Raw genomic sequence first — 7738 nt, forward strand, 5'->3', positions numbered from 1 at the left:
TTGAGAGTATGGTAATAAAGTTTCTGTTCATCCATCATCGACAGGGGGCATCAGCTGATCAAGTAATTATCAATGAAATTTGCCAACAGCTTTATAATTGAGATATTTTATTTTGACGACCAGTTTTGGCATTCTACTATGCTACCTTCAGGCCCCATATGCATCGCTCAGAACCAAACGATATTGTCATATTCCTGGATGTCATGAATTCAAAACAATTTCCTACGTGCTTCATTCGAAGACTCGATAGCAAGAGTTGCTATTGAGTCATTTGAAAAACTGTTCAATTTCTTCGGCTCTCTTAGTGTGAGAATGATTACATTTCTTCAAGCCCTCAGAGTGTAGTGTATCTCTTACATTTCGCATTATTTATAAGACTTTTCAAAACGGACTAAATAGTATAAAATAATTTCTCCTAGTCCCATTCAGATTCCTAACCCGACAAACATAGTCCTAAAAATAAGTTCTTGTGGATTTTTAATAGGTACGACACTACTTATAAAAATAAAGAGAAGACCGTATGGTACATGTGATTGATAACTGAATAATCTACTTAAGTCACTAACAATTTTATAGCACTGCAAATATAAACTGCTATGCGATTTTTCTCAGTGACAGCTACACACTACTCTCCTTGCTATTGTCTACTGCATATGCTCCACATTTTTCCACTTTAAATTTTAGGAATACTGTCGTAGCTAACAACAATTCACAAGCATAGATCTTCAGGATTATCTCTATGAGGTTACGAATCTCTAAGAGCCTAAGACAAATTATTTCATACTTTTAGTCAGTTTTAAAAACGTATAGTCATAAGCTTTTTATTTAAATCATTTTCTGTATTTTGTCTTCCGTGTGTGAAATTTTTCAATCTATTTCAAACATTTTGATGACATCGCAACAGAGACTTTTGGTAACAGGCTTATTTATTTTCGCTTCATCTGAGTCAACTAATATATTGCTTCCTACTGCGTATTATCGTATCGTGAAAAGACGTGAAGCTAAAAATTAGACAGATTCGAGGTAACTCGGAGGCTTACCAACAATTGTTCTTACCACAAAACATCCGCGACTGGATCAGGAAAAGGGGGAAATAGCTGTGGTACACAAACTACCCACTGCCACACACCAGACAATAAAGCGAGTTAATACTGCATTGTCATCCGCTTTTGAATTATGTTTGAGAGCTTCAAGTCTCTAGCTCATTGGGAAGTTGATTTGAAATTGGCTGCGTGGAACCCCCTGACAGCCGACGGTTATTTCCTTACAAGGGAACCTACCCATCGCACCCCCCTCAGATTTAATTACAAGTTGGCACAGTGAATAGGCCTTGAAAAACTTCTTATTTTCAGACAATTATCAAAGTTTAGGCACTCACACATAATCAACTTCGCTCTCCAAAATTCCAGGACATGTTCAGATTTGCTTGGACACATGCAGGATTTGAAGGTCTACACACGGAAAAATTTGAAAACGTTAAAAACATATGTTTTGACAGAGCACAGGGAAAACTGTGCGACTGTGAAACTGTTGCATTCATTTGTTGCAGTTCATGTGACAAACTCTTATGTTTTCATCACATTTTTGGGAGTGATTATCACATCCACAAGAAAACCTAAATCGGGCAAGGTAGAAGAACCTTTTTACCCATTCGCCAAGTGTACGAGTTAGATGGGTCGACAACATATTCCTGTCAAGTGACGCACATGCCGTCACCAGTGTCTTATAGAAGATATTAGACGTGTTGTCCTGTGGAGGAATCGGTTGACCTATGACCTTGCGAGCAAATGTTTTCGGTGCCCATTGGAGAGGCACGTCCTTTCGTCTACTTATCGCACGGTTTTGCGGTGCGGTGGCAAAACACAGGCACTAAACTTATTACAGTGAACAGAGACGTCAATGAACGAACGGACGGACGGATCATAACTTTGCGAGAATAAAGAAAGTAAAATTTTCACTCGATGGAAGACTTCAACGAAGGACCTCTCATTCCGGAGCTGCTCACGCTAACCACGGGACCACGGCGCTCCTGAGCTCACAATATCCTTAATGTTGCTTATGCTGCGCATGGACTACTCAGTTCGTATATTTTGCTTATTTTTTTCGTAGTTCCACACAACTTCTGCCTGTTTTCTCGATTGATCTGTGTCCAGTTTTTCAAGGCCTATCCACTGTGCCAACTTATAACAAAATCTGAGGGGGGTGCGATGGGGTGGTTCCCTTGTTAGAAGAACGAAAATAATGGTTTCGCTCCAATATCTGTTCTCTGGAAATATCATCGTCAGTTATTGACTTCCAGGTTACCTGTAGTCAAGGTTACCCCAAGAGAAAAAGAACTGTGAGCGAGAAGTAACGAACAGAAAATAGCTTATAGATATACTCGTCAACTGACGGTTATTTCCATAGATGGCGCTCGGTCCGACAGTACTAACTGCCTCAACATAACCACTTATACTCATCTACCGAAGGATATTTCCATAGTCGCACGAATTCCTTATTTTCACTCTACCTAGTTCGATACAACTAAACCAAAGTACACTCTTCGATAAACATTGGCCATTCCCTCAACCCTTTTCATTTATCCATTTATGACGCGAAAGCACAGTACGCACTTTAGTAAGCGCTATTGGCTGTAATTTTTGTCACATGTAGTTAACTATACTTTGAAGAAATCTTGGATGCTTGCAAAGATTTTCGCAATTTACGTGTGTTTCGTATAACCTATTTCGTAATAAATAGGTATTTGTGATTCTAGTGTGAATAAGTAATTTACCGCGTCATATAAATTCTGTCTAAATAAGAGTGAATATTGTCTACATTTATCGTAAAGTACTTAATGTCTAACTTCCTTAGTAACAACAACCAGAAAAACGTTCTATAGAAGTACTACAATAAAACTTATACCTTTTTTTTTTTTTTTTTGGTGGTGATAGATATATCTCTTTCTTGCTAGCAATTACCGAAATTCGAAAAGACTTGACAGTATTTGTAGCATATCAAACTTTTAAATTAACAGAGAATCAGCAAGCTTAGTTTAAAGTTAGTTGTTTACTATTCTGTAAAATACTGCACCAGGCATAATGCAGCCCCACTGTGCTGTTCTCAGGCACGGGAAGAGTTGGTTACTAGTTGTAAGCAACAGTAAATTGCCCTTAACTACTGTCAAGTGACTGGAGACTGCTGTGAATGGGTCTGCTGGAAGGGCTACCAAGAGTTGTGTACCAGAGGTACCGAAGACTCCTCAAATACTATGCTCTCCTGTGGACACGTTTCTCCTGCAGGAAATAAAAGCCCCCTTATTACCCCTCCACTTGACTGTGAGCAACTTGTCAATATTGGGTCCAGGAATCCTCTAAGAGGTAGACAACGACAGAGGACTCTCGAGTGCTGTATGAATCCCTCAAATAAATAAGTTCGAGGGTCTGTCTTTCACTGAAACTGAGCCAGTGGGACTCATTTCACCTATTTTGGGGAAACCTACTTTGTCCCGTGTCAAGAGGAGGCAAACACAAAAGGGTAGGGTCTATTAATCATCAACAGTTCAATTTTACAGCAAATAATGGTACCACTTAGGGAAATGGTAACAAGGGATTGGAAGCGACACTAGGTACGCTCAGTTCGTATGCCTGGAGGCCTCATTCAGCATGCTGAAAGGGAACAGGGTACAACCAACTACAGATTTTCGCACACGTTGGAACAAACAGTGCCTGTCGTCTGGGCTCTTAGGTCATACTTGGATCATTCTAGTGTCTAGCACAGAGCGTTGAGAATACCAGCCTCACTCGTGGAGTTTCAACGAAGCTCACAATCTGCAGCAATTTCCCCAGAACAGATTGTGGATGGAGCATCATTGACAGATGTAGCACTAACTACATGTGTAACCCAGGGAAGTGTGTTGGGGTCCCTTTCTGTTCATGTAGTATGTTATGATCTTGTGGACAATATTAATAGTAAATTCAGATTTTTTGCAGATGATGCACTTATCTACAACGAAGTACAGTCTGAACAAAGCTGTGCAAATATTCAGTCAGACCTCCATAAGATTTCAAAGCAGTGCAGTGATTGGCAGCCTGCTTTCAGTGTTCAAAAATGCAAAACTGGGCACTTCACAAAACAAAGGAACATAGTATCCCATCAATATATATAAGTGTATTACAGCTGGAATCTGTAAGCTCATATAAACTTGAGGTGACAAAATTCATGGGGTAGTGATATGTACATATACAGGTTGTAGTAGTATCGCGTATGCAAGGTATAAAAGGACTGCATTTTGGTGGGGCTGTTATTTGTACTCAGGTGATTCATGTGAAAAGGTTTTTAACATGATTATGGCCACACGACGGGAATTAACATACTTTGAATGCAGAGTGGTAGTTGGAGCTAGATGCATCGGACATTCCGTTTTGGTAATCGTCATGGAATTCAATATTCTGAGGTCCACGGTCTCAAGAGTGTGCTGAGAATACCAAATTTCATGCATTACCTCTCACCACAGACAATGCAGTGGCTGATGGCCTTCACTTAACGACCAAGAGAAGCGACATTTGGGTAGAGTTGTCAGTGCTAACAGACAAGCAACACTGCACGAAATAACCACAAAAGTCAATGTGTGATGTACAATAAACATATCTGTCATGACTGTGTGGCAAAATTTGTCATTAATGGGCTACGGCAGCAGACGACTGATGTACCTTTGCTAACAGCACATTGCCTACAGCCTCTCCTGGGGTCGTGACCATATCAGTTGGACTCTAGATAACTGGAAAACTGTGTTCTGGTCAGATGAGTCCTGATTTCAGTTAGAAAGAGTTGATGATAGGGTTTGAGTGTGGAGCAGACCTATGAAGTTGTCAATAAGGCACTGAGCAAACTTGTGGAGATTCCATAATGGTGTGGGCTGTGTTTACTTGGAATGGACTAGGTCCTCCTGTCCAAATGAACTGATCATTAACTGGAAATGGTTATATTTTACTACTTGGAGACCATTTACACCCATTCATGGACTTCATGTTCCAAACAATTATGGAATTTTTATGGGTAACAATGCATCATATCACTGGGCCACAACTTTTTGCAATTGGTTTGAAGAACATTCTGGACAATTTGAGTGAATGCTTTGGCTACCCATCAAACATTTATAGGACATAATCTAGAGATCAGTTCACACATAATATCCTGCACCTGCAACACTTTAGCAATTGTGGGGAGCTACAGAGGCATCATGGCTCAATATTTCTTCAGGGGACTTCCAGCAGCCTGTTGAGTCCATGCCACGCCAATTTGCTGCTCTGTGCTGGGCAAAAAGAGGTCCAACACATTATTAAATTGTGTCCCATGACTTTTGTCACCTCAGCATAGATACTTTAGCTTAACACTTACTAGGGACATGAAGTGGAACAACCACATAGGCTCAGTTGTGGGTTAAGTAGGTAGCAGACTTTGGTTCATTTGTAGAATACCAAGGAAATACAATCAATCTACAAAGCAAACTGCTTGCATATCACTCACGCAACCTATCCTAGGATATTGCTCTCTTATGTTGGACCCCTACTAAATAGGACTGGCAGGGGATATTTACTGTATACAGAAAAGGGTAGCACATATGGTCACAGGTTTGTTTGACCCATGGGAGAGAGTCATGGAGATGTTCAAAGAACTGTACTTTCAGACACTCTAAGATAGGCAGAAAGTTACTTAAACCTAAGGACATCACACACACCCATGCCCGAGGCAGGATTCGAACCTGCGACCGTAGCGGTCGCGCGGTTCCAGACTGTAGTGCCTAGAACCGCTCGGCCACTCCGGCTGGCATTACAGCATGCACATAGGGGTTTAAACGATCATTTTTCTTGCACTCAACATGTGAGTGGAACGGGGAAAAAGCCCCAATACCAGGTACAGTGGGCTGTATCCTCTGCCATGCACTTCACCCGTTATAGTTGTAGATGCATTTGGTCCAACCACCTGTATTCAGGAAACTTCAATCCAGGTATAACTTCATACTCTTCATAAAGCATTTTGTTAGGCAAAAAATTTGAGACACTTTTGAGCAGACTGCACAATCAAAAATAGCAAAATAGTAAGATCAAGTGAAAGCAGTCTTCATCTCCCATTTTAGGAATGGTATACTATCACATCATATCAAATATGTATTCAAACTGTCAGCCATTGCAGAAGCCATTCTGCTCAGCGCAGGGTACAAACTACAACAACTTTAGAACTGAGTAACGTATTTTACCATAGCAGAAAAGAGAATTCAGCCGAACATTCTGAACAGTAGACATAGTGTTCAGAAATTAATGTAGACATTGGGCTCCAGAAATTTACACGAGCTACTACTGTGAAACACTGTACTGTTAAGGACATCTAACGAATTACACGGAACCTCAAACATGAAATGTCTGTTGAATAAAGGAAGTCATAGGAACCGAGACAAAAGTCTCATTGGTAGAGGAACACTTTCTAGGCAAAGCACAGGCTGATTTTGAGACTAGTGTAGAGGCAGCACAAGTTGAAGAACACCTCTGTAAACTTCAAAATCAGTAGGCAAATCAAAATTACAAATCAATTTTAGTTTTGGAATTCAGAAAATGTTCATTTAAGTAATTGTATGCTGTATCTTTATTCACTATTTATCACAAATTTTTTCTCTATTTCAAATACCTGATAGTTATGAAGGTTCTTTTCTGTGCATTTCTGGAATCCCCCTCACTTTAATTTCAAACAGGATACAGATTTATGGTTTTCTTTTCAGCAAAATTACTAATCCTTTCTACAGCAAACTTCTGTTTCTTTCTCAGACTGCAGCCCACAAACTGAATTTACAATAAAGAAATTTCACATTCTTGTAAAAACAGCCGTATCATTTAGTTGTTACCAAACTACCTGTCATGAAACATTAAAGAAATGAAATGTTTCTGGTTGAAATTGAGAAAATAACCAATAAAAAGTAATTTCAATGATGATTAAAACTGCATAGGGGACTCAGAGATGAAGCTGGATCCCTTTACAAGCATTACTTTTTCAGTTCAGCTCAGTGAACGTACTTCTGAGACAATCTTTTGGCATTCCACTGCTCTACAGTTGCAAACTGCATAGCAGCTGTCCTGTGATGATGTGGGAACAACAAGATACAAAAGAAAAAGACCTGGTCCCATTTCATTAACCATTACACAGGCAGAAGCAGAAATCTGACAAACTTTCAGAGGTTGTTCAGGGATACCTTCTGAGTATTCTGGTGGAAGTGACCTACAGCCTCCAGTGGCCCATTACAAAGTAATAAAAAAAACAGTCATCTATTCTGTTCGTTACCCCAATTATCTTCCTTTCTGTGCAACTACTGTCACAACAATGAAACAGAATGTAATGCACAACCAACAAAATGTACAACACATCTCATTTCTCGTAGAAACCTACGTACAGATGCAAAAGGCCTGTGATGCAGTTATCACTCCATGACCAGTTCAGTGTAGGTATCGTTGTGCCATTCTTCCACTGCATTTGGCGAAACTGTGCATGGAGTGCTTATCAGTCACTTCCATCAGTAAACCTATCCACAATGTTATGTATCACTATTAACATATAACTAACACTGCAAGAAAAACAAACACTAGACAGAACAATGTAGTACTGAAAGCAAGTTTGAGGGCGTAGAGTAAAACAAGCATTTTTGTTGTGAACAGTAAGTATCACGAGTGAATGGAACAAGTTTTTGTTTCTGAGTCTCACAGTGTACATG

Source organism: Schistocerca nitens, chromosome 3 (assembly GCF_023898315.1).
Source record: "Schistocerca nitens isolate TAMUIC-IGC-003100 chromosome 3, iqSchNite1.1, whole genome shotgun sequence".
NCBI classification, from domain to species: Eukaryota; Metazoa; Arthropoda; class Insecta; order Orthoptera; family Acrididae; genus Schistocerca; species Schistocerca nitens.